Below are 21,536 nucleotides of genomic sequence, written 5' to 3' on the forward strand. Positions count from 1 at the left end.
TCCCTGCATCATCCTTTCTCCCTCTCCCATGCGCCACGGCCGGCCAGGGATCAGTGGCGCTCCACAGGTGGCGTCCCCCTCGATGGCACTCGGCGGCCAATGGTGTCTCTCCTTCTCTCCGCCCATCGCCTCCTTTCCCTCTCCCCCGGCCTCCCACCAACGGTGCGCGGCCTCCTCCTTTCCGTTGCCATATCCAACGCCTCCACGAGTTTGGGGATGGCCAGATCTACACCCTCTGTTGCTCCCTCTTGGTCTTCACCTTGCTATGGCCCGTTGGCCACCGTGAGCTCGGAGTTGGATCCTGCCATCCCTACTATGGCGGAGGCACCGACTACTAGATCCACGTGTCATGATGATGAAGGCGACCACCAGCAGCGTCGTGGCTCCTTCCCGTGCGTGGCAAGAGGATTTTTATGGCTTTCTTTGTTGATTTCTTACTTGTTGATATTGGTTGTAAAAACGATATTGGTTATCCCTTTTATGCTGAAATGGGTATCTAGTGCTTGGGTAGTAGATGATCCTTTGTGATAAAATTTGTGATTCACTTAGTGATTTTGATGTTGAAAAGCAATTTATGACTGATTGAGAACAATTTGAGGCTTGGACGTTGGGTTTCTCTGCTGCTCGATGCATTGGCTTGATTCGAGCTGATGCATTGAGCCTGTTTTTTTTATTCCTCGAACCATAAAGGTGTTGGTTGGAACCGGCACCTTTGAGGAGGTGCCACCTGTTGAGTGCCGGTTAAAATATTCAGTATCTACGGCCGGTTTCTAATCGGCACAGAAGTGATTTTGTGTAGAAGTGCCACTTGTCTTGCACAATATAGGCGGCTTCCAGCTCACTAGACCCATTGGCATATATTGCTGGATAACACATGGTACGTCCACCTAGGTATACTTCTTCACGCATGCAGGGTCTAGCTAGGGTTCAGGCCATTGTTTCACCCAAAGAAATTGTTGAATTTTATTACTATCACACTTCTATGGTAAATTTGAGACAAAATAGCTGAACAAGATTTAATATCGAAAAAAATTCACAATTTAGTTTAAATTTGGAGATGGTGAAGGAAAAAAAGAACCAACAACGTTCTACTATTGCCCCGAAGTAACTCAACCTAGGAGGATAGGATGTAGACAATAATATTCTAAAACAACGGATCTGGACAAACTCTCGTCCATATTCGTCGTTTCATGATAGGTCACATCCTATCCTATTTATTTTGGAAATGAGGGAGTATATTATCATGATCTTGGTATCTTACATAATACATACGTTCACTATATATTGTGCTGTAATTTAATACACAATAAAGTTTGTATATACCCTCCGTGTTTTAGATATGTTTACCCTTCGTCTTATTAAAAAAATATATGTAAATTTTATTTATTCTGTTTTGACTTGTTTTATCACTAACTTATATTATATACTTTAAGAATGACTTATATTTTTGTTATATTTGCACTAATTTTTAAACAAGACAAATGATCAAACTATATTCAAAAATCAATATCATTATATATTTAAAAATAGAGGTATTATATATGTGTCTGTATATAGGTAAAAACAATACAAATTGTATATAAAAAATAGCGAGGGTAGGTCACCAGAGCTATGAGGAAAGAGAGGAGGCAGTCTCCGAGCACCATGGCTGTTGTAGTGATGTGGTTGGCCCGATACCCTCCTTCCTCACCAAGGTGCATTGCTGCACTGTGCTTCCCTCCGTCCATGGACCTCGTCTCTCTTCGCCACGATGAAGGCTGCAATGGCCACGTCGGCCTGGGGATGACGACGGTGATAAATAAAATGGGCGAGGACGAGGTGGATTGGGCAACTTTGTTGTGGAGATGGAGCTTGACCTTGCCAATGGAGTGATCGAGCTCAAGCTCTTCGTGCTACTTATGGCCTCCTCCTTGTCGCCGCTGCACCCCGCTCCCCTTCTTCCTCAATGTTGTGCCTCCCCCGGCCCCACCTTCCCCTCTAGATTCCGCAGCAGTGAACAGATCGATCCGATCATAGGAAACAAGGCAAGATTTGTGGCTTCAGGACGGAATGGCCGCCATTGCCACCATCATGTGAAGCTATTCGCTGCTTGGGCGCGCGGATGTCAATGCGGCCTACGAGGTGCTCCTCTTTGCCTACCCTCGGTCTCTAGAACTAGTATGGAGGCGTGCGATGAAGAAGATGGTGGCTGACAGCTGGGCCCCACTACAACTAATTAAAAATACTAGCTTAGGGGATATTCATACGGTTTGAGAAGTTGGGGCATGTAAAATATCTAGCACTAAAGTTTTAGGAGGGCAAATCGTACTTTTGTGATAATTGAGAGAGGTAAATCAAACTTAACCCTAATTATGGAGGGCGGTGCGACGGGCATGCAATGCTACGGCTAAGTTCTTATCCCAGTTTTCCTAACTCATCTCTCTCGTTTTCCGTGGGTATGCTTTTTAAACTGCTAAACGGTGTGTTTTTTTTAAAAAAATTCTATACGAAAGTTGTTTTAAAAAATCATATCAATCCATTTTTTTAAAAAATAGTAAATATTTAATTAATCGTGCAATAATACATGCTTCGTTTATAGCTTATCTAGCCACATACTGTTACTGGTACTATACTGTAGTATGCATGAATTATAATGTATACATCCATATATATGACCACGTGAAACGCTTCAACCAGTGCAGCAACCGTGCCATATATACGTACGTACAATCATACTTACATCAACTGTACAGTATATAGTTGGATTGATGAGTCGTGTCATCGAATAGAGACCCACGCCAATGCAAGTACATGCATGCTGCATATGGCTGCATTCAAGGAGCATATGTTCGCACGTGCTAGCTAAAGTGAACAGAGATGGCAGGAGATGACATGACGATATATAATTCATATTAATAATTAGTTCACCAATACCACGACAAAGCTAGGCAGATCTCGGTTCTTTTCTGATTGAGTAATTAAAGTGTAACCGTACTTTAATTGTTGATTTGAGCCTAAAATGCTGATATAATTTACTTATGATTGATTTCACCTAGCTATGTAGCACAATGCAGAGAGCGAGATAGCTTGCTTAATTATTTTTTAAGATAATTGAAGCTTTTATTAAATTTAGTCAATTACTGTAGGTAATTAAAGGTGATACAACTGCACACTCAGGCTGATCTGCATAAATTTAGATGCACACAGTCAAAGCTTGCTTAATTCATAGTATAATATAATTTGCTAATTTCACAAAGAAATGAAGTTGATGAGATCGTATCCTCCTTGCAATTAATAAATTACTTCCTCTGGATCTCGTTTGCTTGATGTTTTGATCATCGCGACGAACTTAAATGTACATATGTTCCATAATTAAATTTTTTATAACTTTATGTTTATAAAGTTATTGAAAATATATAGTTATATGAAATCATTTTTCATAATAAATCTACTAATATTATTTTCCTATATTAAATTATAATATTTTTACATATATTATTGATTTAAATTTTTGAGTTCTCTGACGAGCAGACAACCAACTTTCCTTCTCTTTACTGCATGCGTTGAATGAACTGGAACAATCTTTACATCGGTGTCCGTCGTTGGCTGGGACATCCACATATGACACATGTCAGAAGTGTTTCTTGTGTAATCCATTCAATTCGATCGATCAATATATATATACGTCTGCATGGATGCATGTGTTGTAGGCACGTACAGTCCGTGGATCTGATCATGCACTGGTATCAAGCACGTTACTCGGGGTGCGTGTTTAGTTCACGTTAAAATTAGAAGTTTGATTGAAATTAGAATGATGTGATGAAAAAAATTAGAAATTTATGTGTGTAGGAAAGTTTTGATGTGATGGAAAAGTTAGAAATTTGAAGAAAAAGTTGGGAACTAGATCAGGCCTCGGATCAGCAATAGCTAGCAAGCCTTGTTTTGCTAGTAGTAGTACTGCTCCTTTCGTCCCACAAAAGACTTTATTTTTATATTTCTGTGACCAACGTTTAATCGACCGTGTTATTTGAAAATTTTATAAAAAAAGTTAAAAAAATCACACATAAATTTTTATCATGTTTTATCATCTAATATAAGAAAAATACTAATCATAAATTTTATAAAATAAGATAAATAATTAAATGTTGTTTCTAAAATCTGAAAAATAGAGTTTTGTGAGGAGGGAGTATCTTTTGCAGCAGTAAATTTGATAACTCGCTGAATGAATCATCAATGCATGCGTTAGTTGCATCTACGGCTGTAGTACTGTGTTTACTCCTACCCTACCTAACAATTCAACAGATTCAACCCATTGAATATCTAATGGATCCGAACAGTTCTTCATATGAATTTTATTCACACGTACTACATATACTGCCGCACACATTTTGGTAAAGTCTGAGTTACCGACGCACGCATTTTACATTTCTATACCTAACTAGAAAAAACTCCCGTGCATTGCAACGGCTAAAAATATCTTTTTTCATTGATACAACCGCTATTAGGAACTAAGCGATAAATTGAAATGTTAGGATCATTATATGTACATTATAATTGGAAAAGTTAATAAAAAATGTTCCTGAGTTTGGGCCGAAAACCCTTCTTTCCTTTCTTTTCAGTCCCAACCTAGTCCGCTACCTCCCTCTCATTTGACTCTCTCCGATCCAGCCCACAGTGGAGCTACAGGTCCAGCTCGCACAGCCAACTGCACTGACTCTCTCCGATCTAGCCGACTGCCCTGACTCTCTCCGACCCAAGCCCTCAAGTAGAGCTATAGGCCCAGCTCGCACATTCGACTGTCGTAGTCTTGTGCCAATATGCCGAGCCGATCCTCCCCATCAAATCCTCTGGCCGATTTTTTTTTAATAAATCGGTTGAGGGTTTTTGATCCACTCGATCTCCTTCTTCCGTTTTCCCGAAATCAGAACAAAAGGCTGGCCGGCTATCATCAGCGACTAAGACTAAATCTAGTGAATTAAAGCCGAATTAAAAGGAAAATTGTGAGAAAAAAATGATGAGGGAGGAATGGGGAATCAACTTTTGCAATCACTTGGAACAAAAAACGCATGAGAATACATATTGAAGTGGCGACGGCACTAAGGTTTGGTTAGGCGGTGGCAGCAACGTCCAATGGATCTAATGAGATAAAATAATTGGCTAAAAAAGGGTATGGAAAAAACAATGAAAAAAAGCACCTAAATAAATGGAGAAAAGAAACCGGGTGAAAAAAAGCAAAAAAGAAAAGAAAAGAAAAAACGAATCGGAATAAGAAAAGCAGTGAAAAAAAGAAACGGACAAAAATGATATAAAGATAAAAATAAAAACCAACTCATGACTATCAAAATCCCGGCAAAAACATCTTTAATTTTTATAATAGTAGAGAATAAAGTTTTTTCATCCCTCGGTTTCTGGCTTCAATTCCTAATTGTTGCTGATTCGCGTGATACAAATTAAATCCGGACACATGACGCGAATTATGACGTCCCGCAAATAAAACGGAAAACAAAAAAAAAGGAGGAAGCTAGCTAGCAGCCTAGCCAATGCAGCGGTAGCCCAGCAGCCAGCTCACAGAGCAAAGGAGCAGCAGCCCAGTACTGCACGACACTGTACCAACGTGTCACGGTACTGTAGCACAAATAATACCGTTTATTATTCGTGCAAACCAGGGATCGAAGAAAAGATTATGCAATTTTATAGTTAAAAGAAAGTAAAAAACAATGACATCCTCCTTTTGCTCCTTGACATCATTGGCCCATCAAAAAACTACTCTCACAAATCGCATTGTATTTTTTTACATTATTGGTCCATCCAAAATCTACCCCCACAAGTCACTGTATTGTAAAAAAAGAAACATGTAATCACCAACAAATTGAATCATGTTTCCTACGCAACGCAAGACATCAAGATTTTTTTACTCCGCGTTCGGTTCTCAATTTCTTATGCACCTATTTTTTTTTCTTTAGAATTTTTACGGTACAATATACTCTAGTAATATATAATATCCGGGGACATCTCCTCTGCGAGTCCCTCCTACCATTGTGCCGTCCTTTGTGGCGCCGTCCGTGTGGAGCTGGGTGGCGCGCGGCCCTATGGCCTTGGACGGAGCAAGCTCGTTTGTTGTGGGCTCCCTCTCTTCATTCCATGTAGGCAGTAAGGATGGTGCCGCGAGCCTGTAGAGCTCCGCGGATAGCATCGGCGTTTTCTTAGAGTCCAACTGGATATCCACCTACGACGGCGACAACGCACGCCATGCGGTGGCTTGGAGCACACAAGAGAGGGGCCTCTGCAGGGTAGGGAAGCGAATTTGAGAGAAGGTGGAAGTGGGAGTGGTTTATGGCAACAAAGGAGCAGGATGCCGAGAGAAGCTTGTCAGGAGCCCTAGCACTCTCCAACAGCGGTGCTAGCAGTGGTCACCTCAAGGTGCTCTGAGCCCTGGTGCTCTCCCAAATTAAGAGAATTTTTACGGTACAATATACTAGTAATATATATTAACATTATAAATGAGGGCACATTTGGAATTCGCTACCAAATTTAAAGGGGTATTTAGTAATTCGTGATTCCTCTTCATTCCAATCGTCAAATCGATCTTAGATGCCTATCGATCTGGAGCGGAGAGACGACCCATGGCATTGACCGAACGACAAACATCGGCGGCGGTGTGTAGGCAACGACGGGACGGTGGGGAGGCCAGGTACAGCGGGAGGCGCGGCTGCGGTGGTGGGCGTGTTGGCCAACAGGTGGGCGGCATAGCACGTGCCACGTACTGCTGCTGGCAGCAAGCAGAGCGCATAACCATGAGGCTAAGAAGCTCGCAGTTGAAGCCATTTGCAGCTACAATCTATGTCGTTCGATCATTTATACTACTAGTATATATACTTGTAGTATATTGTACCATAAAAGTTCTCCAAATTAAAGGTGCAGTTGAGTTACTTGTTGTTGCGCTGCAGAAGCTCATCGGTGATGCGTCCGCGCTGCCCTGCTCAGCTCGGCCCTATCTCTGCTGTCACCAGCCGCACGATGCGTCACCACTACCGACAACCTCGGCCCAAGACACTACCACCACCAGCTCACCCTTGCCGCTTAGGTGCTAGTGAGGCCTTCTATTTTTTCTATGAGATTTACATGTGAGTCCCATGTTGGATAAAGACTAGCCAAGTTGTCAAGTTAGCTAAAACGCTTTCTAAATCACCGAGGGGGTATAGTTTGCACCGGTTTTGATAGTTGTGGGAGTCGATATACCCAGTTTTACGATTGAAGTGCACGAATTAGATTCGATCAATAGTTGAGGAGTCGAAGTACATTTTCCTAAATTTTAGGGGGGGCCGTGTACAGTAGGTATACACAGACCCATGCCAACATGTTCAATTAGCTAGGTGGCATGGGCTTCATTACCTAGATAGATTTCGTGGATAGTGTTTGGTTTGTCGTCTCGATCGATCCTGTCGCCGCTTGATTAATTGCGCCCCATAATGCTAACACATTCTACACTCATGTCCTCTGCTTTGCTAAATTATCATCGTACCAACGCGCTCTAATCCCTATAAAGTCCAGTGTTATTATTACGTTGTGTCGCAGACCAGCACAGATCGATAGAGATATCAAAGCATGGCACACCATACACGCCATTGCCCATCAAAGCATTCGACCAAGCCCATCTTTTCAATAATTATTCTTAATTGTCTCCCAATTTTGTTTTGAATTCCAATATCTACTACAATAATTATTAATTGAACACTCTGTCACATAAATTTAGAGCTCCACTCCGGTACTCTCTACTTGTATAGTATAAATTAATCTAAGCCATTGACCATTTTTCATCTAAAGGACAAGATTAATTTATACTGTCACCTTTATTAACGGTAGTAGAAACGTGAGAGGATTTAATCATCAATAAAAATATATAGAATGAGAGGTAAAATTGTAATTTGTATATCAGTTGAAAACCCTTGGATGGTTGGACCGTGCTGGCATGAGAAAACGGCGTGGGGGCAGACTTTATCTAGAGTTTATTTCTTCGTCCGTATTTTAATATATGACACCATTAATTTTTTTTACCAACGTTTAACCATTTATATTATTTAAAAAATTATGTAATTATTATTTATTTTATTGTGTCTTGATTTATCATCAAATATTTTTAAGCATGACATTTTTTAAGCATGACATTGATATTTTTAGGGAATTGCTAGACGGCAGCCTACTAAAATTTTTTTTTGTTGTCAGCTGAATTTTGGTCCGTTCGATTTCTGCCCAAGATGCATGCAACCAACCCATCTCTTTCACGTGTCCAACGCCGCACATTTTGGCCCGACCCATCTGTCTCTCTGTGGGCTGTTCCCCGTGGCCCACGCAGCACAGTATACCTAGCCCAACCCACAACATGTGTCATTCCGACAGCTACACACGCGCCCCGTGCACTGTTTCAAAAAGGAAAAAGTACACCCAAGGTCCCTCAACTTGTCATCGAGATACAAAATCGTCCCTAAATCGCAAAACCAGATACCAGACGTCCCTCAACTAACAAAACCGTTCACTTTAGGTCCCTTGGTGGTTTTGACCCCGGTTTTGTCTGACATGGCGGCTGAGTCAGCGTAGGACCCACGTGGGCCTCCCATGTCAGACTATCCACGTCAGCCTCCCCTCTTCCCCCTCCTCTCCCTTCCTCCTCTCTTCCTCTCTCCTACACTGCTACACACACCCAGATGAGTCGTTCGGCTCCGTCGACGGCGGCGGCGGTAGCGCGTCCGCGCGACGGCGGCGGCGGCCGTAGCTCGTCTGCCCAGGAGCGGCTCCGTCGGCTGCGGCGGCGGCTGTAGTGCGTCCGTGCGTCTCCGTCGTTGCCGCCACCGCCGCCATCGGCGACAACCTCCTGGAACTGGCACCGTCGCGGGCACCATAGAAGGAGCGGCGGGAGCGGATGGGGACGGCAGAGGCGACGCGGGAGAAGGTGTCCCGACGAAAAATCCCACCACGAAGCTCGCCGGCCTCCCTCGGTGGCAACGACACGGCGGCGACCACGCGGGAGGAGGTCATCGGGCCGAGGCGCGAGGAGGAGGGCGGAGCGACGGCGGCAGTTGCGCCCGCCGCACTGGCCTGCCGGATGTCCCACTCCCCCTACTGAGTCCCAGCTCCGCCGCCTCATCACGGACGCCGACCTCTCCGCCTCCTCCCACCATCCACAAAATCTCATTTAATGAACGTGAATCATCTTTTCAGTTGGTAGATTGCATATTTTCCTCAAAAAGTATCATTTAGAATACAATATCAAACTCAAGACATCAAGAAAGTAATTACCAGCCAGCTCTGTTAGCCTTTCAGCATACATTTGGGTAGAAGCCTCTGTAGCAAGCATCTCCTCGCAGATTTCTACCACTTTATCCCACTCTGTGATGAATGCCCCAAAACCTTCGCTCACAGACGCCAAGCAGAAACAAACGTCAATCGAGCGGATGCAAGAACCTATCCCGATCCACTCAATCGAAGCAAGAACTCCCATGAAGCTGGATATTTTGTTTGGGGGGGGACACCTTGACGCCGTGGAGGAGGGCGGCGTTGACCCAGCACGGCAGCGGGAGCGTGACAGAGGTAGTGCGAGAAGTAGACGAAGACGTCGATGAGGTGCCAGTGCCAGAGCGCGTAGGCGCCCGGGTCGTCGCCCCCCTGCGGCGCCGCGTCGTCACGGTACCCGCCCCGGAAGTCGTGGCACGCGAGGATGTGGCGCCGGGGCGGGAGCGGCGCGGCCCGGCGCGAGGAGGCGAGGGCCGGCACGGAGGCGCGGTTGAAGGGGAGGTGGAAGTTGCCGTCCTCGGAGAGGTAGGCGCGGGATGCGAGCACCGCGAGTGTGGTGATGGGGTAGGAGATGGGCGGCGCCGGCAAGGACGCGTCGAAGGGCGGTTCCCACAGCCGCCGCTCGCCGCCCCCCGGCCGCCCGGCGGCCGCGCGCGCCTACCAGCCGCCCTGCAGCGAGTGAACGAGGAGAAAAGAGAGAGAGGAAGGGAGAGAGAGATATGATGTGCACCCTGACATGTGGGGCCTACGTGAGGTCCCACGCTGACTCAGCCGCCACATAGGGTAAAACCGGGATCAAAACCACTGAAGGACCTATTGTGACCGGTTTTGATTAGTTAAGGGACGCCAGATATCTGGTTTTGTGGTTTGAGGACGTTTTTCTAACTCGATGACAAGTTCAGGGACCTTCGGTGTACTTTTTCCTTTCAAAAAAGAATCCACATCTTTTTCTCCTCCGTTCTCATCCGCTCATTCGAGAAGAGAGGCAGAAGCGGAGTTCTCGGCGCTATCACCGCAGCTTCGCCGCGTCAGCGCTGCTCCACCGCCGCGAAAGATCCCCTTGGCAGCCAGCTCTCCCAAGCTTTTCTCGCGCGTCTCAGCTGCTGCCGAGGGGGAGGGGTGAAAGCGGGACGGGGCAACCCCGGCAGCCAGTGAAGCGGTGAATTTCTCGGGGTCGGCGACGGGAGATGGCTGCTCTCAAGTTTGTCCGCAAGGTAGCCACTTCCGTCAGCGAGCACCCGACGAAGTACTTCGGGCGTGGCACTGATTCGGCTATGGTGGTTCTCTCTCTCTGGTGGGTAAGGACCGTAAGGTGACCAACCATCTCTCCAACGGGCGAGGGGACCAACCATGTGGGGGATCTCGCAGATGGACCTCTGATCCATGAACTCAGGTTGAACTCTGTTGACGGCTGTTAAGTACAAAATTCTCGCCGTCAATATCTGCATAAAACCATAAAAGTAAAACATCCAACATAGTGGTAGGATTTATTTCTAACTATTTCCACGAGTGTTGGTGTATATTTATATGTAAATGCAACCCACCAACGTTGAGATGAAATGTACATGAAGAATATAACTTCCATATCCAACCCTATGGAGTTTTGAGCCCACAAACCCAATAAGATAGATTTATTTTGGCCAATCTCTAGTAGAAAATGTAGTGGGACTCACATGTTAGAACACCAGAGAAAAGGCTGGGCTGGATGGGCCAGCCAGGGTTCGGCCGAATCAGCAGCTAGCCTAATCTAGCCCAACTTCGGTATGGCGGTTGTAACCCTCATCCTATGACGGTTGTGGCCGTTAATACCGATGGAAACTGTCATCAAAAGGGACACATGGCAAAGGGAGAAGGAAGATGCTCTTTAGATTCCATGGAGAATATTTCTTAGCATCTCCACACTCCCAAGCAAGCTCACACTATAAATACCACTCTCATCTTTCATTCCAACACACATAAAAGCTTAAGCTGAATTATAAGAGGCTCTATTGTACTAGATTAGAGATAGAGTAGAGTAGAAGAAGTCGGATTAGTTCCGGAGTTGTCCGTAATACTCTTCTTATTTTTTTCTGCTCTGTTAATTACTCTGATTATAATATAAATATCTTTTGGGTAATTTAGTTTTGCTTGGTGAGAATTACCTTTTGGTTAGATCCTAATCAGCGTGCGGGATCATCGTTCACTATAATTTAGTAAAATATAGTGATTGCTTTAGTGAGTTATAAATACTATAGTAGTTATTAATTGCTTAAACGCGGTGTCTAGGTAGTTGATTTCCGGTGTTTGCTCCGTATCCCACAATAGGTTTGAGGTGGGTGTAAAGGTGGTGATAGCCCTCAAGATCACTTAAGTCCTCCATGTCCGGGCACGCAGTAGAGCGATATCTGGGAGCAGTGGGCTGGCTAGTGCCCGAAGTATCATGTTAAGATTAAACTAAGCTTTCCGTAGATACTGTTTCTAAACGGTAAATCCTCTCTATCCTTTGCCTATCCTTAGCTTCGTGTCCTTGGATGAACCTGACGAGGAGTTGAGCACACACGTTCCCTGTGGATTCGATACCTTGGAATACTACTGGGTGGAGTGCTACATCGGTATCTTCCGTGCGCTTGCAGATTTTATCTGTGACATTAAGAAATACCAACAAACTTGTAGTAAGCCATGAGGGCAAATCGACCACCAAGGTGAGCGAGTATACCTTTTTTTTCATTTTTTCAAGGCTTTTCATTTGTTGTAATTTGTGTTAATTTTTTTTAATTTGTTTTCGGAAACATTCATCTGCGAGTCAGATCTGTTAATGTGGCTAACTGATCTCGATCGCCCCAGTGCAAAATCTAAGCTGTATTTGATTTGTGCTTAGTGTTGTGCTTAGCGCAAAATAGTTGCGCTTAGTGTTGTCTGACAAAAAAATTAAGCATGTGGTGTGATATTCTCAAGTTGTAAGTATTTCAGTTTCTGTTTATAGCATATGTGAAGTATTTTTTTCTACCCTTGCACGTGTGGAAGTTTATGCTAGCTCTAGAAAGTATTTCAGTATAATTCAGTACATGGTGGCCTGTATGGTATTCATCAGTACATGTGACCATAATTTGTTGTTATATGCAAATGTTTTGTAGCATGATCATCGTGGAACTATAACTTGTCATGCTTTGTGGTGTATCTTTTGGATTTTTGTAGTATACATTTTGGGCCAATTGCATATTTGCCACTACTTTGAATCGGTATTGTGAATTTGCCATTACAAAAAACATAATTGCATATTTACCACCAAAAATGATTGGAACCCAGCATACCTACCATCAAACTCACAACATAGACTAACACCGTTAGAAGTTTGGTTTTCATGAAAGTGAGGACAAGGATGCCCCTCCACAGGAAATTGCAATCCTACCACTGGAGCATACAACCTAATAAAATCGTGCAGCATAAGAAAACAAACAACAGTGGAACAAACATTGCAACGAAGCATGTGGAACTGCTGTAAAAGGTTTTACAGGTGGAGAATCGATCCTATAAGAAAATGAAAATCAGGGCTTCAGAATGAAATTGTCGTTCTAATGTTATTAATATCCAGAATCTTTTCTAAATGAGCAAATGTTTATTGGACATATATACTACCAAAATCAAATTCTAGACTAACAACTCAAATATCAAGGAAATACCATAACAACTTCCTCTGCTGCTGTTGTTGGTGTAGTCTGCCCCTGTTGCTGCAGCCGCCGCCGCCCCAAGCTGCTTGTTGCTGTTGCTACCGGTCCGCCGCCGCCGCATAATGCTGTTGTCGCCCAAGCAGCTTGTTGCTGCCAGCTGCTGCCCAAGACGCTTCTTCAAATTGGACTGCCGCAGCTCCCGTCGCCAAGCAGCATGCTCGCCTTGATGCCATAATCATCAAAATCCATCTCCATGAGCTTTTTTACTATCACCAGCTACTTCATCGCGACCGATTTCTAACTGATTTGCTCCCGATTCGAAGGACGAGAGTATTTGGGATCTAGGGTTCCTAGAGAGAGTGGGGGATTGGTTCTTCTCTTCTCGCGTGTGGTCAGATTGGGAGACGGGCAGTCGGGCATGGAGGGGATTGAATCTAGCCAAGGGCAAAACCGACTTACCATTGATTTCTTGTTTTCTTGAATTATTTCTATGCCCTTAATTCCTCCAATTCAGACGGGATGGCAAACGGAAGCAAGCTGGACTGACTTTAGTGGCAATTTTGCAATTCGTGCTTTTGTAATGGCTATTCCGAGTTAGAGGATGAAAACAGTGGTATATTTGCAATTCTCCCATACATTTTTGGGATCTCCGCTATACGTCACTCATGAAAAACTTGTAGGCAATTCTTGCTGCGGATGTGGCCCTTGAGTTTGGCGTATCAGTTATCAAGGGTGCGATATTTTCTTATGTGTTGGTTTAACACACGAGGCAAGCAAGTTCGCCCCCATTATGCATGTTTATTTGTCACTGGATACATGGATATTTGCCGGTAGTCAGTTTTGTTTGAATTCTAGTTGCAGCTTTGTCAGTGCAAATTGATGTAAACTCTGATCACAATTGTTTTGAACCTGACAAGAGATGATATTTTTCATTAAGATTTGTCAGGTACAATAGGGAGAAATGCAAGGAAGAACCATTTTTACCCGCTGAAGTCTCATTAAGGACTGCTGATCATACATATCCACCATTTGAGCAGGTATTACTAATAATCTTCTTTATGTGAGTCTTTCACCCAACCTGAAAACCACAACATGTAATATTTGTGATTTGTTGTAATTTATCAGTTTTGTCTCAAGAAATCATGTCATGTAATATTTCTAGAAATGTTTTGTGTGAAGAAGTTATGTCGTGCCAGTTTTGTTCACACTCTCTGAGTTTGTTTTTTATTTTTGTCTTTGTCTTTTGTCTGTTCTTTAAATTTAATATTAATCAAGCTTCTAGTACCTAACTAATTAAAGTTTACTGGACTTAAAGTTTTTTGTCAGTTTGTTTTTGTATTTTTGTCTTATTTGTCTTTGTGTTCGTCTTTGTCCCTTTTTTAAATTTAATATTAATCAAGCCAATTTCTTAGTTTTGTGAAATTTTCAGGTAGCAATGTTTGATTAGGCACTTCAAGTACTTAATACATTTCAGCTAGCAGTATTATTCAATGGCTCCTTGGTTCAATTCATGGATTCAAAGGGCCTTATGAGTTTCATGCTATAGTTCAATGACTCCGTGGCCCAGATCATGGATTCAAAGGGATGCTATGGTCCCTGCATTTTTTTAGTCAACAGGTTAGTCTTGGCACTATCAAACTTAACTGAACACTGTACGATGGTAGATGTTCAGAAACCAAAACTTTCTCAAAATGCAGGAGTGTAACTCTGCTTTGTTAGACTAAAGTGAAACATTGAATTAATAAAGATGCAACTCTGTTATGCAGTTAAATTTATATCATCTCCCACATAATAATGCAGCTCTTTTCCATTAGCTAGGGTGTAACAGCTAAAGCTTTGAGCATCTAAGAGTTGTCATGCAAGTAGTAGTAGTAGAGTTCAACCCATAATTAGGTAGATAAATGAATTTGTAGTTCTGCCAGATGCTACAAATATCAGTTAATGCACATTGGTGTTTCAGAAATGAGCATAGTTTTAGAAATGGTGTGTTTTTGTATTTGTTTTGTCAATTTTTTTTCAGTTTTGTAAATTTTGTTAAAAAATTTAAATAATTCTTGGCTATAGCCAGCTGTGGGCAATTTGCTCACAACTGCTCTCCCAGCCCCGCGCTCTCCAAGCCCTATGTGCGCCACTGCTGCTGCCCATAGCTTATATCGCTACCGACTACAGTCTCGCTAGTGAGATTCTTCCCCCGCTAAAACCTAAAATTTTTTTCTTGCACTTTTATCTCTGGATCTCTTCTTTCAGTCTGTAGTACATGTACAAGGGTTATGATGATATGCTTGTGATGATGATAGTGATAATATAAGGGTTAATTGTTTGTTTTATTTTTTTTAAGTGTCATTGAACTAATTATCGATAATCAACTTCTGTTACAAACTCCTATTAAGCTACTGAAAATCTGAAACTAACATGACCTGTAGAAAGAACAATCCAACTCATGTGACACTTTGCTCTCCAGACAACTAATGGAATTAGATAGTTTGCAATTTTCAGTTGTTTTCATTGAGAACTGAACATCTCAGAGGCTCTAAGAACTAGTTTGTGTCTTGATCTTTGTACTATGGATATGCAACTTTTTTTAATTAGTTACATGATGCAACTTTATCTATGGACAGTTTTCTGAATATTTTTCGGTTTTTATTCTGAACCAAGTGTGTTTTATCAAACATGGTTCATGCATCAAGACAAGGTGAAGCACCACAAATAAATACTGTTATGAAAGCAACACAAAGAGTGATTTTGAAATATTCCAAATCTGATAGTTAAACAGAAGAAGTTCATTGGTTTCAAATTAGCTCAGAATCAGGGAGGTAAGTACTTGAATCTAGAGTTTTTCATCTATTTCTGCACATACATAGGGCTTCCCAAATATTCAGCATTGAATGACCCCCCTTCTCATCTCTCTTCATCTTCAACGATGCATGCATGCAATTCCTCCCTAAAGGCAATGGCTCCAACCTCTACCACCACGCCAGAAAGGAAAAAGAGGACAGTTGCAGAAGCTCTACAGGACAATACCTGGATTGATAATATCAGATACAACTTGACAACTGTCCTTGTCGCTGAATTTTTCAAGGTCTTCGAACTGCTTTGGACATCAGGTATCACATTAACCCAAGGCGTTGAAGACAACATCTGTTGTAAATGGACAACAAGCGGAGCTTACACAACAAAGTCAGCCTACCAAATGCAGTTCTTGGGTAGCATACCGTCCATATCGGCAAACATGATATGGAAATGCTGGGCGTCGTCAAAATGCAAATTCTTCACTTGGCTTTTCCTCCAAAACAGAATTTGGACGGCTGATAGGCTACTGCAGAGGGAGTGGCCAAACAACTACTTCTGTCAGCTATGCTTCAGAAACCTTGAGACAACACACACCTCTTCTATGAATGCCCAATTACAAGGACAATCTGGGACGCCATAGTGACAAGGCTAGGCATCCCTCAGCAATGGCCACAGAATTGGCCCCTGACGGCAATCCTGGAGGACTGGTGGGTCCAAACAGTTCAGGCAACGGCTAAGGAGAAAAGGAAGGGGGTCAAATCGATTCTAATCCTACTCTCCTGGGAGATTTGGAAGGAGAGAAACAGCAGGGTTTTCGGAAACCTAGAGACTCCGCCGCACAGAATCATTGATAAAGTGACCGACGAGATCTGGCTATGGTGCGCGGGAGGGGCAAAGGGCATCCAGTGCCTGACGGCGAACAACTATGGAAGTGCAAATGACAGCGTGTAGATCAACATAACCAACAACCCGTACACCTCCTTTTTGTGGTTACACCCTCCGTTACCGCTTTCTTTTTTTTTCTCTTTTTCTTTGTAGTCTCCTAGCCTGCATGGCTATTATACAGTGTTTCCCTCTACTATAATACAACTACCCCGTGGGGTTTCCAAAAAAAAAAAAACGATGCATGCATGCAGATTTTTTTCTTTGCACACACTATTCTCTCTTTCCCGATTGAGCTGACCTCCTCTTTTTTTTTCTTTCTTGGATCGCAAGGTGGTGGATGGGTGATGATGGTGGGTGATGCTGGCAGACGGTAGGCGTGATCTGTGTGTCTTTCTTTTTCCTGGTATTTTTTTTTGGACAAAACACGTGTATATGGGCTTTTTTTTTCTTGCTTTCTCTCCTTGCAAGTCTGGGCTTGTTTCACAAAGATAAATCGTCATGGGCTCTTATATTTTTTTCTATGGGCTGTGAAGAGATAAATTTAAGCTCATACAGATGACAAACCTAAGCCCATACAAAAAAAATGAGTGGGATTTGTTTCTGAACAAATTTGCTAAACATCACACGGGTGATATTTTTTGGTTGCTATTTGACCGTTTTTTGCCCCTACGATCATGCGCCAAGATCAGTGCACGATTCTGCGTCAATGTTGCCGCGAGATGGAGATGAGGCCTCTCGTGGGTCCCACGTTTGCCGCTGATAACGAGAAATAGTGCTTTTGAAAGATACATCCTAGCTATGTGTAAATATCCTATATATCTAAAATAAAATATAATATATAATATTACATTACTATTTAACTAAAATTACATATACAAATTCAGTTGATATGACATGTAAGTACACTGTAATTTTGATAAAAATGATGTGTAAGTAAATATGTATTTGTTATTTTAATTAAAATATAAAATTACAGTCCTATATAACTAAAATTATATTTTGTAAATTTAGTCGATATGACATGTAAATGCACTGTAATTTTGATAAAAATATTGTGTAAGTAAATATGTATTTGTTATTTTCTTTAAAATATAAAATTACAATCCTATATAGCTAAAATTATATTTGTAAATTCAGTTGATATGATATGTAAGTACACTTTAATTTTGATAAAAAAAAAATACCATGTAAGTAAATATGTATTTATTATTTTCTTTTCTAGTCTGTTAGATGTAAATCTAAGGGTAGAAAAAATCTGGGTGATTTTTTTTTTTTTGCTAGAAATCACCCAACGAATGGATAGTCGGTTCTGTTTCTGAGAGCATGCTACGCGCGTTGTTATTTTTGTGCGCACGGGGGAGGGGTGGTATGAGCGACACGTGTATTGATCGCACGGCATAAAAAAGGCTGAAAACCCAAAAAAATTTCAGCCGTTTGTCATATAGACAGTCCCTATTTTTATATTTGTACAAAAGTTTTGAATAAGATGAATGGTGAAATATTGATAAAAAATCGACGGCGTCATACATTACGGAGGGAGTATTACGATGCGTCGCAACCAGCACAGATCAAGCATGGCACACCATACACGCAATTGGCCATCAAGCATTCGACCAAGCCGATCTTTCCAACAATTATTCTTAGTTGTCTGTCTTGTCTCCCAATTTTGTTTTGCATTCCAATATCTACTGAATTAACTATTAATCGAACATTCTGTCACATAAATTTAAGGCTCGCGCGCACATGGTCTCCGAATTTCTCGGGACAGAACATAACCAACATATATAAAACTAGCTGGGACCCGCGCATTGCCGCGGACATATTGAATAATCAAATCAAAAGTTATACGATTCTTTTGCTAATCAATGAAATATTCTTTATCATTATAATATAGTTAAAAAAAATGTATCAATTGTTCCATGTACATGACCTATAATTGTTTATACAAACGAAGCATTGGTGAGTTCAAATAGTAGACCTGAAGGCTATCAAAATACAATGTACCCAAGCAATTAACTAAGAGTTGTTTTGTTATGGATGAAATTGAGAAAGCTGCACAGGGTGGCCTCTACAAAAAATTAAGCTCAAATGCAATGCAAGATGCATAAGTATTATTATACACAGAATTTTGCTCAACTACAGAATAGAAATCAAGCAAAACATGAATATATGGTATATGGCTCAGGGGAGCTTGAACAAAGTTGGCATTTTACATCTGATGGTGCAAATATAATTTTGTCAAAAAAAATCTTGTATAAAAAGATAAGTAAGAATAACTAATCAGGTTGTCTGGTTTAAAAAGAACTAAAATAGTAATAGGAGGATCTCTAGTATAGAAGCCCGGTGAAGGAGATGTAACAATATATTACTGTAATACCTTCAAAGGCCTCGGTAACAATAATTGTACACAGCACCCAACGAAAGATCCTTGTGTGTCATGATATGATACTCTGCATGGAGATTGAAGGTCACATCAATACATCTGCATTTGCAGAGACATGAAAAGCAGCAGCGCACAGATTAAATCATACTCCCTCCGTCCCATAATATAAGGGATTTTGAGTTTTTCTTATAATGTTTAACCACTCGTCTTATTTAAAATTTTTTGAAATTATTATTTATTTTAATTGTGACTTACTTTATTATCTACAGTACTATAAGCACAACTTTTCGTTTTTTATATTTGTAAAAAAAAATTGAATAAGACGAGTGATCAAATGTTACAAGCAAAAACTCAAAATCCCTTATATTGTGGGACGGAGGGAGTAGAAGTTAGCAGTTGAGGATAACCATATGAAGAATCTCAAGGACATAATAGATTCACATTTTACTGATAGTATCTTACCCATCGCAATTATCAAGCAGCGAGGTACACTGTTAAACTGAAGCTATTGTCCTAGGCATAACAATGTAAATATGAGAGAGGAAAAAAGGCACGCGATGAATTTGAAGTCATCATTCTTGAAGGATATCTCAGGGAATGTGCTAGGATCAGAAGAAAACAATCATGAACACATCCACTGCATAGTTGTTTAGCAGAGAAGGTGCATACATCGTTGGATAAAAATGCTTCCTGAATTGAGAGAAAAATTTCATGACCAAATCAACGTAATACATAGCATAACTTGGCTTCAATGTGATATGAGTATACTGCAAGCAACAAAGAGATAACACCAACAAACTTTGTGCTGGCCTATAATACCTGCAATAGCCATCTTTAAGTGCTCTAGAACTGAACCATTTGGGACAAAATATTATACAGTTAATAGCTGCCATATCCTTTAAGGCCTGACTCTTATGTAACTGAACGTGATGAGAAATCTAAAATTAAGTGACAGCAGTGTGTAGTTTTGAGTACTTAACTAATAATGCATACCGACGGGCTAAGTCCATCAAGCATTTCATCAAGTATATGACATACACAAACATATATAGTAGACGAGTGTATGGTTAATTTACCTTCTATTTCAAAGAGTTGTAGGCAATCAATTTGAAACAATGATTGAGATCAACCATCTTACCTATAAGACTGTAAAGAAAATCAAATGAAGCTACTGAAGAATTCTGAAAATCTGCAAATATAATTAAACAAAAGGAGAAGAGCACAACGTACCTTGGTTCTATTAAACTGAGCTGCTCACAAAGTCACTGCACCATATATATCAAAACACAGCTGCAATGGAGTAGAAGGTGCATCTAAGCTTATGGCATGGCTATAAGAAAAATAGCTTTCAAGTTATACAACGCAGCAGCAGGCCAGTGAATCTGACATACTTTGGTCAAGATAAGACACCACCCAACATTAAATTTACATTGTAAACCGTCCATGAATTTTCCTGTGGATGAAACAATGGCCATGGAAATCATCTGTTGTAGAGTAAACGATGGCGAAACCAACCAATTGACAACAAAATGAATAGAGTCAGACCAGATAAAGCGCTGTTGCGGATGAAAATGCAGATCTGCAAGGAAAAGAATCAAATATTAGATATTAATGCCTAAAATTAATGATGCTTCAGCAGCAGAGAAGTGGCAAAACTTTATCCTGGACAGGGAGCAGTTGGAATAGTGCAGGCACGCATCGGAATCAACATTTATGGCCTAATCCAGAGAGAAGATAACAGAGGCATAGAAGCTTACCTATATCCGCTTGCTGGAGCTGACTGTCCCGTGGAAGGCAATGACGGCAGTGGCCGGAACACACTTACTCTACTCCGTACTGAAACCCTAAAGAGGAGCTCATGCTCCATGGAACACGCGTGGTGGCGGATGAGCGGAGGCCCGGGAATTCAGACAACTCGATGAGAGGCCTACCGGAGCACCGCTCCCCTGTACTGACCACGGCGAATCGATGGATTTGGGGGTCAATGTACTGTGGTGGTATTCCATCTAGAAGAGAAAAAAATCCCCTAACAAACAACCAATAACGGCTAACCTAAAATACATTTACAGTTCAACGTGGAGATGTACAGGAAAAGGTGGTGCAAATTCAATACCTGAGTGGTCTTGCTGCTTCCGGTTTCTCCGACGAGGATGAGGGTCTGGTTGTCACGGAGGACGGCGAGGAAATCGTCCTTCTGCTGCCACACGGGGAGCGTGCGGTGCTTCTAGAGGATCTCGAGGTACCTTGCCGAGTAGGGCCTCCCCGTCCACCAATTGATGGACGGGTTGGCCGCGGCGGTGGCGGTGCTGTTGGTGGTGCCGGCGTGGCCGAGCTTGGTAGAGACGGAGCTCTCATCGACCACGTCGAAGAGGCTCACCATGCGCTTCCGCTCCGTCCCCATCACGGCTGCGGCAGCGGCGAAGCGGGGGTCGGGTCGGTTCGCGCGGTAAGGAGGAGGAGGCGGGCGGGGGAGGTGAAACCCTAGCTCGGTTCCCCTCTCGCCCCAATGCAGCGATGCGTGGGGGAATTGCGCAGCCGTGCGGGATGGGATCCATCGATCTGTT

General features: G+C 42.3%; 1 long non-coding RNA gene across 2 annotated transcripts; it reads right to left on the reverse strand.

Annotated features, from left to right (window-relative positions):
- Positions 1-18,658: 18,658 nt before the first annotated feature.
- LOC9269405 (uncharacterized) lies at positions 18,659-21,536 on the reverse strand. 2 transcript variants are annotated; one of them, XR_010734545.1, is made up of 8 exons: positions 21,086-21,536; positions 20,730-20,923; positions 20,518-20,551; positions 20,364-20,425; positions 20,203-20,262; positions 20,049-20,118; positions 19,435-19,662; positions 18,659-19,039 (listed from the first exon to the last, which is right to left on the reverse strand). It is a non-coding gene; the product is annotated as an uncharacterized lncRNA (long non-coding RNA). The 2 variants fall into 2 exon arrangements; XR_010734546.1 differs by lacking the exon at positions 19,435-19,662 and having other exon boundaries at positions 21,086-21,488.

Source organism: Oryza sativa, chromosome 8, assembly GCF_034140825.1.
Source record: "Oryza sativa Japonica Group chromosome 8, ASM3414082v1".
Classification (NCBI taxonomy): Eukaryota; Viridiplantae; Streptophyta; class Magnoliopsida; order Poales; family Poaceae; genus Oryza; species Oryza sativa.